Source organism: Hakea prostrata, chromosome 11, assembly GCF_041222555.1.
Source record: "Hakea prostrata isolate BN-2017 chromosome 11, UWA_Hpros_2, whole genome shotgun sequence".
Lineage (NCBI taxonomy): Eukaryota > Viridiplantae > Streptophyta > Magnoliopsida > Proteales > Proteaceae > Hakea > Hakea prostrata.
Genome location: NC_142610.1, coordinates 14,490,402 through 14,505,974, shown reverse-complemented (window position 1 = coordinate 14,505,974; position 15,573 = coordinate 14,490,402). Strand labels below are relative to the sequence as shown.

The 15,573-nt window shown below is 38.2% G+C and overlaps 1 pseudogene; it reads right to left on the bottom strand.

Annotated features, from left to right (window-relative positions):
• Positions 1–15,573, bottom strand: LOC149000287 (SKP1-like protein 1A pseudogene; annotated as a pseudogene).

Here is a 15,573-nt window from a genome sequence, read left to right as displayed (position 1 = left end):
TCACCTGAAAGCCCATCCAGACTCTTTCTGGATCTGCTCTTCTTCTCCTGGAGTAAAATCATTCTCGATGTTGAAAGCTTCTCGAATCTCTTGTGGAGTTTTCCCCCTTATCATACTAGCCGTCTTCTCTACTGTCAAATCCAACAAGACTTTAATGTTTAGATGATATGCTGCAAGCATGAGATGATAAAGATCTTGTTGATCGATATCCATGTACTTTGCTTCCCACTCCTTCAAATCTTCAACTTTGGAATTCTGATCTGCATGATCGTCATCTCCGGTGATTTCTTTCCCTTTCTTATCACCATCGATTTGATCTCCATTGGCGTGTTTCTTGCAATACTCTAGTACCTTTGGGAGAATCTGAGAGCAGATGTTCGGTACTGGTATTACCATATCATCATCACCAACACATCCATCTTCTATGAAATTCTTAATGGTGTCGGATAGAAGGGCTGCTGATCGATTGATCTCAAAAGTTTCATTCTCGCCCTCTCTTCGAAAAATTTTACCAAGAAGACATTGTTAGTGCAGAAGATTGTGAAGAGTGCTTGAAATTGGTGTCGAATGCCTTCTAAAAATCTCAAGCAAATAGGGTTTTTGACAGCGAAGAACGCACTTCGAAAACAACTAAAAGAAATAGAGAGGAGTTTTTTGAAAAGTAAATAATGAATTTGCAAGTCATATATTTATAGTAAAAAGCTGAATGTCGAGAGTTCGAGTAATATTAGGACTAAGATATTATTTTCCCTTTCAGAAAAAGAAATAGTTGGGAAGAGGATACTAAATTTTCGTTTGGTAAAGTTTCCATTTTGAGGGATTAGTTTTTGGGTAAAACCGTTTACATGTTTTTGTGTTGAGAGATCGTTCTTTGTTTGAAAATAAGTGTTTGATAAATTCATTATGGAACACTATTAATACAAGTTGGTGTTTGATAAACATGTTACGAAGAATATGTTCCTGTGATAAGAATTTACCACTCGCTGAAATTATCACTTAAATCATGCTACAAGCACATAATATGGATTCAAAATCAAAATATCCATGAAACAAATAATAAAATCAGATTAATAAAAGAAAAAAGGTCCATAATAAATAAATTACATAATAGTATATTTCCCCTCTTTAAGAGGGGAGAAAGGTATAGACTAGGGTATGGAGTATCAGAATTGCCTGTGGTTTTATCAAATAATTGCTCCATTTTAATTAATAAAAATCCGTAAACATTGTTACCATAAAACATGGAACACATTTTGAATCTTCACTTATGTTAGTTTTACTTCTTTACCTTTTGTAACGGTCTAATTGCTAAGATATAGATCAACTGAGGGTCACTCTAATGGGCTAAGCTGAATCTATCATGGTTCAGCACACACTCTCTTTTCATATCCTCTCTCTCTCTCTCTCTCTCTCTCTCTCTCTCTCTCTCTCTCTCTCTCTCTCTCTCACACACACACACACACACACACACACACACACAACTTTCTGGCTGTTCTATAGGTTTTGTCTTGTACCTTCCTTTTGAGGGATGGCCTTGGTGTAGTGGAAGTCATCCGTTTGGCACCGTGGGACCAGACGGACTGCCGTCTACCTTTTGTGCCAAACGGATGACCGTCCGCCTTTTTGTGCTAGACGGATGATCGTCCGCCCGGACGGAAATTCCGTCTCGGCATTCTCGCGACTGGATCGATGACCGTCTCCCGCACGAAAAATTACGTCTGGGTCACTGTGATCTGTCTGACAATAGACGGACGACCGTCTGGTCAGACGATCGTCCGTCTGATCCACAATGACCAGAAATCGACGTTTTTTCCAATTTTTTTATAAACGAAATTTCTTTTTTCAAAAAACGGTAAAACATGTTTTTTTCACCCAAAAAATCATCCAAAAATACATGAAAAAATTCAAGCAATAATTATTAAACAAAAAATAATTTTCATGGATAATCAATTCATGCGAAAAATCATAAGGGAAATTTACAAGGATCTTCCATTCGGATCCGAACCCAAAACTTAAGGGTTTCCAAAAACCCTATCAATTCTCCCATGGGTTTGTATTAAACCCTAGATTCTCCTATTGGATCCATACAATGAAATTAAACAATGGGGAAGAATCGAGAATCGTGGGAACTACGGCTCTGATGCCAATGTCAACGTTGGTAATACTCCAATTAGTTCAATTCAATTAATTGACGGGAAAATATTCCTTACCTAGATTCGCTTTCCCTTTTGTGAAGTATTCGCAGCGGAAGTAAATCTGGATCCACGTTCTCGTTCCACCACCAAATCTCTACTGGGATGATTCCACAATCACAAGGAAAGGGAAGTATTTCCACAACCCAAATGCCGTGTGGAAAAAGATGGAAGAAAGATCTAAGGCAAAGGAAGGAAACCTCCACTAGGTTTCTCCTTCTTGCGTTTCTTGGAGAGAGGGAGAGAGATGGGAGCCGGCTCCTTTTATTGGAAAACTTACGTAATGTAAACACACTCACTTATTGTGGTTACCAAAATATATATCCCTATTTTGTAACCGCCCTAGTGAGTTTTCAAATTTGCCCTTGATCATTTAATTTATTAATTATATTAATAAATTCCAACAATGATAAACATGATATACTTTTGTTCCTCAAGAAGCATTCTAATATTGCCTAACAAACACACCTGATTTGGGATCTGCTCTCATTGGTGTTGCCATTAAAACAAGTATAAATGGAATGGTTTCTTTGTGTCTACGAAGAAGCCTTGTAATTTTAGATGTAGAGGGCTCATTTTAAACAATCAAAATGTTCCCTTCTGCGCTGTTGATGGGTAAGTATATTCAAATTTAAATCTTGTGAATTCAATTCAATTTTGAACTTGAATTTCACTTTCAAAAGACTTCTTCATTGTTTGGACTCTGAGTCATTCTTTCAGTAGGAATACATTGCGAAAATTTTTCTTTCTTTCCTATTCTTCGAAAGGATATGAAGGCTGAGAAAGAAGAGTGGAAGTCTTTCATGACTCATGACTCTTTTGCCCATGTAAATTTCTCCTTCTGTTTATTTTTAAAAGAAATTAAGAAGGGAAAAAAGAAAAAAATGACTGAAATTATTATATTTAAGAGGCCGAACCCTACTCGGAAAAGGAAAGAAGAGTATCCTACTCTTGAGATCTATATAGATAGATAGATGGAAGGGATGATTTGAAACTTATTAGAGCAAGGCAGAGGCAGATAATCGGATCAGGCCTCAGAGTGAATCCTTGTCCTGTAGGTATTCCGTATTAATTTTGATCTTCTTCCCTTCAATAGTTTCTCAGTTTATTTGTTCGTCTTGGTAAACTTAGCGCATGCATGGCTTCCCTTCCTAGTTTCTCCTCAACTGTAAATTGCCATTGCCATTGCCATGGTGGTTTCAAGGACAATAATATCCGAACTGCTACAATTATGGCAGCACTTCCGGACGAAATCTTGGCGATAATAGTGAACAAACTAGACTTGGTGGAGTTTCATCGTATTGGTGCAGTTTGTAGATTATGGCGTCAGTTTCTCTTTAAGCCTCAATTCCTTAAACCTCAATTCCCATGGCTGATGCTTTCCTTCTCAGAATCAAAACGTGATATTGATCACCAGGGGTTTTTCAGTGCCTTCCATGGCAAAGTTTACAACTTAGACATGCCTAAACTACCTGGTCTTCTGTGTTGTGGGTCTAACTGGGGATGGCTAATAATGTTGGGTAATGTTGAGGAATCCATGTTTCTTTACAATCCATTTACTAGGGTTCGCATTGCACTTCCCCCTCAATCTACCCTTCCTCTTATTCCATATTTTGAGGGGGATCGTCTGCTCTCCAATTACATTCGCAAGGCTATGTTGTTGTCCCCTGATTCTACTTCTGCTAACAACTTCAATTTGGATGAAAACAAGCTCAAGTTGATTGGATCCTCAGGCTCGGTGGCAACCATTCCAGATGATTGTTTGGTCATAGCTCTTTATTTCCGTTATTATTTAGCTTTCTGTAGGCCGGGGGATCAGGAGTGGAAACATCAGTACTATATCCGGTTTTCTTCTGGAGTTGAAGATATTATTGTCTATGATGGAAGACTGTACGCCATCAAGCAAGATTATGATCTTATACTCTTGGAATTACTTCCTTGGATAAGAGAAACAAGTTGTAACATTGCTCCTCCCCCAGTAATAGATTTTGAAAGCCATATCAAAGTTCTTTATTTGGTGGAATCTCATGGAGAGTTGCTAATGATTATAAGATGGATTAAATTGGATTCACTTGATCCATATGATTCGACATCTCCCACAACTACTTTCATGTTTTGGATATTCAAGTTAGATTTACAGCAACTATGCTGGGTTAAGGTGGAGGACTTGGGTGACCAAATGCTATTCATTGGCAGAAACACTTGCATCTCTTGCTCAGCACTTCACTACAACGGATTTAAAGGAAATTCCATATACTTCACAGATGACTATTTTGATCACATTCGTAATACCATTGATTTAAAAAGAACACCATGTGATGATTTGGGTGTGTTTCAGCTAGAAGATAAAAGCATTAAATTCAATTTCTACCCAACTTATTGTCATTCTCATGCATCTCCGCCCATTTGGATTGAGCCCATCTCTTGGCACAGATGAGGGGAAGTGATTTTTTGGACAGTTTAGTTGTTGAAGAGGGTAAGGACATCCAATTTTTAATGCTCCATCTTTTAATATTATTTACATGTATGTTTATGTTTATGTGGAATGGTTTCCTTTTATTTTATCCTACATATTAATGCATATGGGTGTGTTGGTTTCCAAATATTTACAAGTTTCAATGAGGGGTTTATTACGGATAATTGCTTAATAATAATGGTAATTGGTTTCATTACAAGTTTAGAAATAGATGATTACCCCTATTGAACTCCCTCTCCTTTGAGCTTGAGCTGAAACTTAATTAAGGTAATGTTGCATTGTTCTTTTCCACATCTGCTTATTAGAAATATATTTGGAGTATGCGCACCCTTCCAAAAATAAGGCATTTTCTTTGGAGAGCTTCATATGAAGCCATAATCCATTACCTTTTAGATAAGGTTCCCCAGGCCTACTATGTTTGATATGTGCATCAAAATGTGAATCAGTCAGTCATGCACTTTTTTATTGTAAATATGCAAAACAATGTTGGAGACTCTCACCTAGACACTGCAGAATTTCTAGGTTCTTCATTGTTTGATTGCATGAAATTTGTTCATGAAATTTTTTTAGGATATGTAGATTTACAATCAATTGATATCATTTGGTCATCCCTTTGCTTTGGAATTTGCATAATGCACCATTTTTAGAGGCCTGCCTGTGAATATTGCTCAAATTATGACTCGGCTCTCTATGCAGTTAGCTCAAAAACAAGTCTCTTGTTCATCGCAAACACCAGATCAGCAAGTTCACTCACCTTTTACCATGGCTATAGGGGATTGATGAATCCGCCTCTCATTTATATTTTGATGGTGCTCGGGATAAGGCTACAGGCAGAGGAAGACGTGGCTATATCTTATGGGACCAATATAGTCTATTTTGGCAAACAAAAGCGAAGGATCGTTGGGGACTATCTGCTCTTGTAGTGGAACTTGAAGCCATACTTGATGGCCTTTCTTTAGCTACTTCCTTGAGTATTTCTAGCATTCTCATATCATTAGATAGTGTGACTGCAGTTGTAGCACTAAATGAGCAACCTGAATTGACTGATTGGATTAGCTACAGTCTCATTAGGGAAATTTATAACTTTTTTAAATTTCAGTTTTGATAGATTTCAGTATGTAATTATAGTCAATAATTCATCTTTGTTTTCAACAAAGTCAATTGCGTCTTTCATTAACCAACGGAGAGCAAATTCCTCTCTTCAATTGTGAATTCCACATCAATCTTCTTCACTGAATCCGCCATTTCTATCACAGAGAAAGGATACATTAAATCTTTCCACGCAACACCTTTCAGATTCTAGCAATATTAATGTACTTGGTTGAATCTCTTTCTTTTGGAGTATTAAATATGTAGGACTTGAGAAAGAACAGATTTGCTTATAGATGTACGGATTGAATTTAAAAGGATAAATATAGATATCATCCTAGCAAGTCCCTGATTTGAGAAAAGTAACAAATATTCTGAAAGGGTTGTCAAGATACTTAGAATGCCATTCATGGGTCGTTACTCTCTTGCCCATCATCTCCTTTTGTTTTCATTCAAAATAAATTAAGTAAAAAAGAAAAGAAAAAAAGTTTTACGTTAGAAAATACTAACACTTATGAGTTTTTTTCTTCAATTCAAAATTCATTGTCAACTAGTCTACACTTTCAGACAAAAACCTATAAGGGAGTGATATAAATTCGTATCTTTATCCACACTTCATGATACGAGAGTTCTTGTTCAATTCTCACTAAAATTGGGTTTAAAGTAGTATTTTTTTTTTTTTTTTTTTTTTTATCTAAATGAGGGATCGACTACCAAGAGATCTTCACATCTTTCTACCGTGTATATTTAAAAGAAGGGTCCACCTCTAATATTGCAAAAATAAATCCACCCTAGATATATATTATCAATGCATATATAACAGTATTATAATATTATATATATGCTATCCTCAAGGATTAAGAAACAGAATTTTTCTTATATAACACTATAATAAAGTTAATAAAAACTTTGAAAAAACTGTTAGAGCACTGACATGAACTCATCAACTATTTCCTTTCTCTATTAAGCTGGTAACCAGCAGCATAGGAAGAAGGGTAGGTTCTTGAGAAGGAATTTAAACCTTATGTATGTTATTTTAATTTAAATATATGTTTTATTTCTATGGTTTTATCTTATGATTTCTATTAGTCCCACATCAGGCAAAAATGAGCTAGTTATTGAATTTATATATAATTATACAATAAGGACCTATATAATATATCTTTAGGGTTAAGGATCGCACTCACAGTATGAACCCATGTGCGACCCGAACCAAGCCGGGAACTCTAGTGTAACTCAACCAGGGGCGGAGCCAGGATTGAACATGGGGGGGGGCCGAATGTATGTGGGACCCACTGTAGGTCCCATCTAAGAATATATTATGTGGAGAAAATTTGAGAAAGAGTTAGTTTTTAATTATAATTTAACCTTTTATTCCTTAAAACTAGGGATTTAATGATAACCATTAGATAAAGATTATGAATGACATTTGTACCCATCATCTTTATCTTAAATTTTTATTTTTAATTTTTGGAGGGGGCCAAATAGTGGTATTTCACATTTAAAGATAGAGAAATAAGAAAAAAAACAAGGATATTTACAATTTCAAAAAATCCGGGGGCCATGGCCAAACCAATGCACCAACGGACCAACCCTCCTCTACCCAGTCTAAAGCTTTATAAAGTATCTTCTGAAAATTCTTTAATAATTTGTCCTAACATCATAAGACCAGTTAGGACAAATTCTAAAAGCACAATGTGTACCAAAAACATAAACAATTAGTAATCTACCAATATAGCAAGCAGAAATTTCTAATCATCTAACTAACCATTTTAGTAACATCAAACTCATTATTAATTTCCTTTCTTTCCCGTGGAAGAAGAAGTAGAACGTTTAACTGGATGACATGATTTGCAAGTCATTACTAACTGTTTGCGAGGTTCCATATTTATCTATTTCAACTGAGGTCAGACCTTGGAGAAATGGTAGGTTTGCTCACACTGTAACCTAGGGGTTATGGGTTCAAGTCGGCCGGCAAAACATATTCTTTGCAAAGCAGGGGTGAAGCTGCATACATTGTGACCCTCCTACTCTCCTAGACCACGCAGTGTTGGGAGATCTATGCAGTCAGTACAGCCCTTTTTTATTTTATTTTTTATTTATGTAATAAATACCACAAAGTTCTAGTCTTGCCAATCCTAAATACTCAACAAGCCTTGGAACATTCAGATTATTCACATATGAAGATGGGGTTGAATTTTTGGTAATTGATGACTGAATTCATGCTAGATGTAAGAGAAATTAAGAATGATTCATTTTCTATAAAATAGTCAGGGTATTTGAATAAAAAAAAATAAAAAATGAGTTCAACAAAAAGCAAAAAAACCGGAGGGCCAAGGACAGCAGAAAAATGAGAAGTCATCTCTTCCTTTGGCTCATTTTCGCATATTATAACATGAGCTTTACAGAAAAGCTTGACTCCCAATGATTTTTGTTTGAAGTACTCTTCCCTAAAGGTTGAGATAGAAGATATGGATCTACTTGATTTCCAGCTTTTTTTTTCTGCTTTTGGTAAAGCGAAGAAGACTTAGCCAATTCAAACTACTTGAGAGGAAGAAAAGGAGTGGAGTATAGTAATTAAGTAATCTGTCATTAATATTTGGATTCAAAAGCACAAATTGACCCCTATACTTGGCATGGAGTCAGCAAAGGACAAGGATTTCCTGCTGATGAAAATAAGACACTCCATAAAATACTAAGACTTTCCTGCTGATGAAAATTTTAAACAGAAAAAACCGGTTTCCCATAATGATCAGGTACTGGCAATGTGAAATTGAAAAAAAAAACTGGTAAGAAATGGAATATTCTGTGGTTGACCTGCATCAATGACTGAAGAGAATTTGGTGAGTCGTAAGATTTCATTCACATCAGCGTTACGTCTTTGTTGATCCCCCACCTTATGACCAGATGTTAAATGTGAACAAACAAAACACAGCTATGTTTGGAAAAGAAACAGATCCCCGCATCCAAGATACACCAAGTAACATTAATATTAAATATTCAAGACAACAGGCCCTTCAACATATACTAGTTGAATGGATGTCCATTAGTTGAAACAGCCTTGGCCAATGTCGGTGGGCCACATTTGTAGCCTGAGGTCAAGGTATGGAAACACTGAGGTCAAGGTATGGAAACAAATTCCGAGGAAAAAAATGTTGGGGTAACACTGTGTAGGAAAATTGCCCTCCCGAACTCGATTGTGCGCAAGCCTTTGACACATTGAATGGATGTCTTAGTTAAAAGACAATTGTTGAATTTTAAGTTACCATATATGTCACATCCACCCAGCCGGTATCCTATCTAGCATACACCGGGAATGTGATCCACAGCCCGAGGATCAAGGATCGAGTGGCCATGCCTCCCACATACACGATAACATAATCACGAACAATATAATCAATGTTTTAAACAAGTAATAATTAGATCAAAATGGATAAGAGAAGATAATCAAATCGAGTGCGGAAAATTATAAGGTATCAAGTGCATATAAAGGAAATTCCTAAAAGAGAGGGAGAGTGATCGGCAGTCACTCCCTCGGTTAGAAGCGGAAAGTGGTTGATTAAGTTAAATTACAAACCATAATCAAAGAGTAAATCCATAAAAATTACATGACATATCCAAGTTCCGGAATGACAAAAAATGGGCCTAAGCTAGGGTCTCCTCCGTTTTGTATAAAGTGTCCTCGTATGTGTACACAAAAGAAACCAAGCACGGCCTCTCCCAAAACAAGGTCGACTAACTCAAGTACGGAGGGTAATCACCCTCGGCACCTTCACCACAATCTTCGTAATAGCTTGAACCTTCACCGTAGTATGAGGGATCCGCTCCGCCTCATAGTAGGAGCCATCAATGTCTTCGGTACCTGCAAATATGTCTAACAAAACAATTGCACAAAAGGAAATGAGTTCAAAGAACTCAAGCATGGCGAGTCGTTCCACCATGCACAAATCATAATATGATGCAAGATGATATGAGACAATAATGCAATATGATTCTAACTCGAGTATGCTAGTCTCCCGAGGTAGACATGCTTTAAGCCATAGCACCATACTTCTTTAGGTCGTCTGTCTCTCCCCCTTAATCATACATGATATCTTGGGTCCGCTGGGGTAATTGGGTAATGTCCTCATCGGAAACCATGGTTGGGGATTAGGTCACCACTCTCTCACATCACCATTGGTATAAGTATTGGCGCATGTCACGGCGAAGCCTAGCCCAATGCAAGTCATCTACTCAGTCGTATCACTGGATACTTCTCCTATGGCACTGACCAACTCGGTTCCGTATCCTTCACACTAGAGTCAGCGTTTCCTATAGCTACAACCAACTCGGACTACGGACTCATCAACCCTATTGGTCATCCACAAATGTTAAACGAGAAGCTCTCACATCCTCTCACGGATTGGTTACCGGTCTTGAGTGATCGTGAGCCCAAGTCTATCCATTTGCAACCCTACCAATAAATGGCCCCTTCCGGGTATCCTCAATATGGTTTATGTCTCTCACGGGGTGGTTACCGGTCTTGAGCGCCCATCAAACCATACCCTACCACGGGTCGTTCGGTCTCAATACCCTTCCGATTCGGGTCTGATACAGCGAGGATAGTCCTAGCCATACATCTAGACAATCCTATGTATGTCATCCAATAACCCGAGAAAGTGTCGATGGACACCTTCGGAGAACATCCCATACTATTCCCTCCGATGTCCAAGGACAGAAGTGTCGGTAGGACACTTCCCAATCCCAAGTCATACTTAGTCATTCACAAGCTCAATCTCATCATATCATACATGATCAATAATTCATCATATAAACAAAGCGTAGTATAACATGATCTATCATATATGTAATCATAAAGAATAATTAAGCATGATATTCCGAATGACATGTAACATAATATTACTGATAATAAGTGCATACAACAGTCATACATGGCTAAGGAATACACTAATGAAGTATATCTACTAAGTTTCCAAAGTAGAAGTAGATTTGCATAATCAGCGTACTTGAGGTAACGACTGTCCATACCTTAATCAAGTCGGAAGTAATACCAAGAATCACCAAGAATAGCCCAAAATTAGGGTTTGTACCCTAGACAACATATAATCAACATTAGAGAAGAAAACAATCGAATCGGGGGTCAAACGAAGCAATTTGGCCAAAGACAAAGTTGCTTGTCATATCTTGGTCAATCTGGCTGGTCAACTCGGTCGACCAAGCGATCGACAAAGCAAACAAAGAGCGGGCAGAAATGGGGATTTGGCCTGAAACTGATCTTCCGGTGCTCCGATAGATATGAAACTTGGAGGGCATGATTATGGCAATATGGGGACACTACACACCAAAACTTATCACGATCCAATGGTCCAATTATGAATACCCATATTGAAACCCTATGTTCTATATGCTAAACATCAAGTATTGAATTGGAATTGATTGCAATAGCAAGAATTGATGGGGAATCAGTTAAGGGGATGATAAGAACTAATTTAGAATCATGAATCGATAGTAATTCAAACCTAGCATACATCTATACCTCAGTTTGAATTAAAGAATATGTTGAAATGAAAGGAATCATGGGATTGTAATGTAGGTGAACATAATCATAGCAAGAATGAATTGAGATTGATGGAAATGAAAAGGGGAAGCTCATGGCCAAGTGTTTGCAAGGTTGCATCACTTCAGCCATGGTCCAAAGAGTATAATTCAATAGGAGGTTGAGTAGATTAAAAGAAGAATAAGAGAATCCATACCTTGAAGTGATGATTGAGATGGAAAACCAATGATTGGAGCCAATGATCTTCACAAACACCAAGAGATGGCATAGGGAATGTCACTCCTCGTTCTCTGGAGTGCCAATGATCAGGGTAGATTTTCATTCACGAGTTCCAAAAAGGTAGGGTCAAAATGGTAAAGATTTTTGTGATTTTTCGAATTTCATAACTGCTGGTCGACTGGTCAATCAACCAAGCAGTCGACCAAGGCTGACAGCAAACTTAGAACATGGATTTGGAAGGCGAGACTGATCCGAATTGAGTTGGGTTTTCTCCTACAAGTCAATCAACAAGTCTAGTTTCAAGAAATACCTTTGGATTGAGCACAGGAATTCAATAGGTGCTTCAACTAATTCAATCTTCTTCGATGTGCAGATTTTTACTAAACACTGATAATGTGCTCAAGTAAGGGGCATCACTGTCAATGTCCATAGGCTCTGGATCAAACATCGAATCTTCAACTATGAGGGCCCACAAGTCTCTTCTACCTCCACTTCGGGTCTTCGGACCTACAACAGTACAAAATCCGGGCCGGGTCAGGGTTAGGATAAGGCCGGATTTTACAATATAAAATGCGAGTTTGCTTAGAGTATTACACTAGCAATCTCAATAATTTTGGTTACTCAATTGCCACATGTAGAAGAGATTCCCCCTTGAGTTTCGTGGAACACTGTTCTGAAGGGATTTTAAGTTCATTGTAAGAACTTGATTCATATTTAGGATAATCTATGTTATTGAAATCATAATTAGCTAGCTTACTTAATGGTAGTCCCTTGCTGGTTCTAGTCAAATGTTCGGAAAGAACAACGTAAGAAGCCATATCCATCTTGTATTGTATGTGGAGGAAGTGGAAGAGATAAGTGCTACCAGTGCCAGGGAAGAGGTCTCAATCTCTCTCAGTCTCTCTGCTACTATGATGTTTGTCTTGATAAGCCACCATAAGTTCACAATTCAGGATGGAGACTGTGTCATTTGCATTTGATTCTCATGATTTATACGGTAGGCAGGACGAACTTTGCACATCTGGTGATGCTTCCAAAAGGGGAGTGGCCAAAATGGTAAGGCACCAGTTTCTGATTGGTGCCCAATGCAGTTTTTCGTATATGGTGATTTTACTTAGTCTCCCTTTTTCATCAAATTGCTTGATCACTCTACAGGTGTAGGACTTGTGGTGGGAGTGGCCTTGGTTATTGCACTCGTCTTCTAGGAACTAGGAAACACAAGGATATCTTACGATTCCATTTTATGAAGAATGACAAAGATCTATAAGAGTCAAAGCAGGATGTCAAGTAACAATAAAGGCTACGCAACAACATGCACTTCCATGCAGTCACAGATAACCATGTTTTATAATTATCATCTGAAGCTAAGTTATGCCTTGTATCATATGAAAATGTGAAGGGGTTAAGAACCCACATTGGATAGGTCTTTGCCTAGAAATTTCCAAGCACAAAAACCAACTTTTATCAAATGCCTCCTGCTCAAGTAATTGATTGTTGCGGCATAAGGATCAATATAGATCTTTCTTTTTTCCTAGATGGGGTGACAATAGGCTCATGGAATGTTGCTGGAAGACTCCCATATGAGGAATTTGATATTGAAGAATGGCTTTGTATGGAAGAACCTGCAGACTTGTATGTCCTTGGGTGAGTAATTCCTCTGACTGATGGATCCCATTGAATTTCTAGGGTTTCATGAATGCCTGCTGAACATAGGACAAAGTCTATTGAGAAACGAAAAAAGGGACCGCTTACATTTATCTGAAACATATAACATTGCTTTTAATATGAAATCTTTCCATAAATCGTAAGATATTTTTAATTATTATCTGAAAGCCAAAATGTATTCTGGTACTGCTGCAGCTCAGGATCCTATCTGAACCATAACCAGAGATGCATACTCATTGGTCACTCTAATTATCTTCTTGTATGATCTTGTCAAAGTTTTCCAACCTCATCAAGTGAATAAGCTGCTATCCACTCTGCTTGTTCTCACTGTATTATCCTCGTTAAAGTTTTCCAACCACATCTGGTGAACAGGTAGTTCTCTGCCTGCCTGTGCCTACCATCTATTAGACCTATATGGTGATTTGATGTAATGGTAGCTGTTGTATTCAGATCCGACCTCTTTGATGAGATCTTAGTTTCAATTCTATGAGCATCCTTCGTGACAACATCTGAGCAAGACACCATGATGATGGTTTAAGACTCGAATCTCAACTGACTATAAATTTTTTATTTATGTCGTGGAAGACTTCCCATGGCTTGTTGCATCATTATTCTTTTACAACGATTGTTGTGTTTATGTTTTTCATGGCACTGTTCAACTTATAATAATCCTCAGTATCCTTTTTTCTTGTTACGTGCAATTATAATATCTGACTCTTTGGTAGCGACTGGAATTGCCTCTGCATCTTGTACTTATTTTGAGTGCTGATGCTTTATTTTTATTTTTCTCCCCAATCATTGGTTTGAAGCCCATTAGCACATCATTGTTCTGTTTGTACTCATATACATTCCTCGTCTTTTTTTCTTCCATCAAATGCCTAGTTTTGTCGTCTGTTTGAGCACTAATAACTCTTTTCTATAAACTCCATGTGCGTGCTTGTTTTCACGCTTTGGCTAATGAAAATATCAAACATTTTTTTGGGTTGACATTGCTTATCTATCCTCCTCTACAGTTTCCAAGAGGTGGTCCCTTTAAATGCTGGGAATGTTTTGGGGGCAGAGGATAACAATCCAATTCCAAAATGGGAATCAATCATTCGGAGGACCCTGAATAAGTCTCCACAAAAACAAGACATAAATGTTACAGTTGCCCATCCTCACCAAAATTGAGGGCGTCTTCTACTGATGATTTACTTGCAGGTGAGATAGCTACTCCTGAAGTAAAGGTGATTAGCAAGGATTCTGCAGATCTCAATAATGTCAGTGACTTTGGGATACAAGATGTAAAAGAAATGAGTAGTAACCCAAATAGGGTTCAGATAAAGAAAAATTATGAAATTGACATTAATGGTTTACTAGATTGGCCTCAACGGCCATTAGATGGGAAACCCCTAGTTATCTCGTCCAACAAAGGGTTGCGGAGAGTCTTTGGCAGTTCAGCAAGAATTGGTTCTGATTGGATGGTGTTGGTGCAAGAAAAGTAATCTTAGCTCCTTGGTTCGCTCCAGATCCAGCCCTTGTTCCTGAGCCAACGCAAGGTGAAAGTGGGCCGCCTCTGAGGACGGGAAGCCACCTCCGACGATCGAGTTAGTCCAGCTAGCAAATGATAAACTCCATTGAGGAGTGAAGACTCCATTGACGATCGAGTGAAGATTATCGTCCAAAAAAAGAAAAATTGCACTATTTTCTTCTTCTTCTTTTAATTTGAGAAGGGAACCAAGAAAAGGCAGAAAATAAAAATTAAAAAATAATAATAATAGGGACTTTTCCAGGCTGCATGAATGAAAAGAAGAGTAGCCAGCCAACAGCCGAACTTGACTTCCTTTGTATTTATGTATTGAACGCACAGAGTTTCTGAATTTCTTCTTCTCCTATGACTCGGCAGATTTCTTCTCTTTTTGTCTCAAGGAAGCTCTACGGGTCCTGGAGGAAGGACCTAGGAAGACCTTCTTCTGGCTTGTTTTCCCAGGCGAAGTGCTCTTAGGAGTACTTGTTGGTTTGTTGATCGGGCCCTTCCCGAGGAAGCTGATTTTTACATTCTTCTCCTTGTTTTTTGTCTTGGGAGGGGACAGCAATCGCTTGCGATTTTTTCCTTTACCAATTTTCGGTTTTGGGGAGGGCGGAGACGCTCTTCCCTCAACTGAGACAGCTTCTCGGTCAGCTTCCTCCAATGAGGCCGGAAGGCCTGTCTCCTCCTTCACTTCTTGGAGGACTTCTTCCAAGGATTTTACTGGAATTCTTGTTACCGGTTGCGGATGCGAATCTGTAGGGGCCGCAGCATCACTTTGAGGATGTTGGATCTCGTCATGCTCAGACCTGGCGGCCGCTAGAGCAAGATTGTACCTCTGGAGAAGAGTCTCCCTAACTATCTGCAT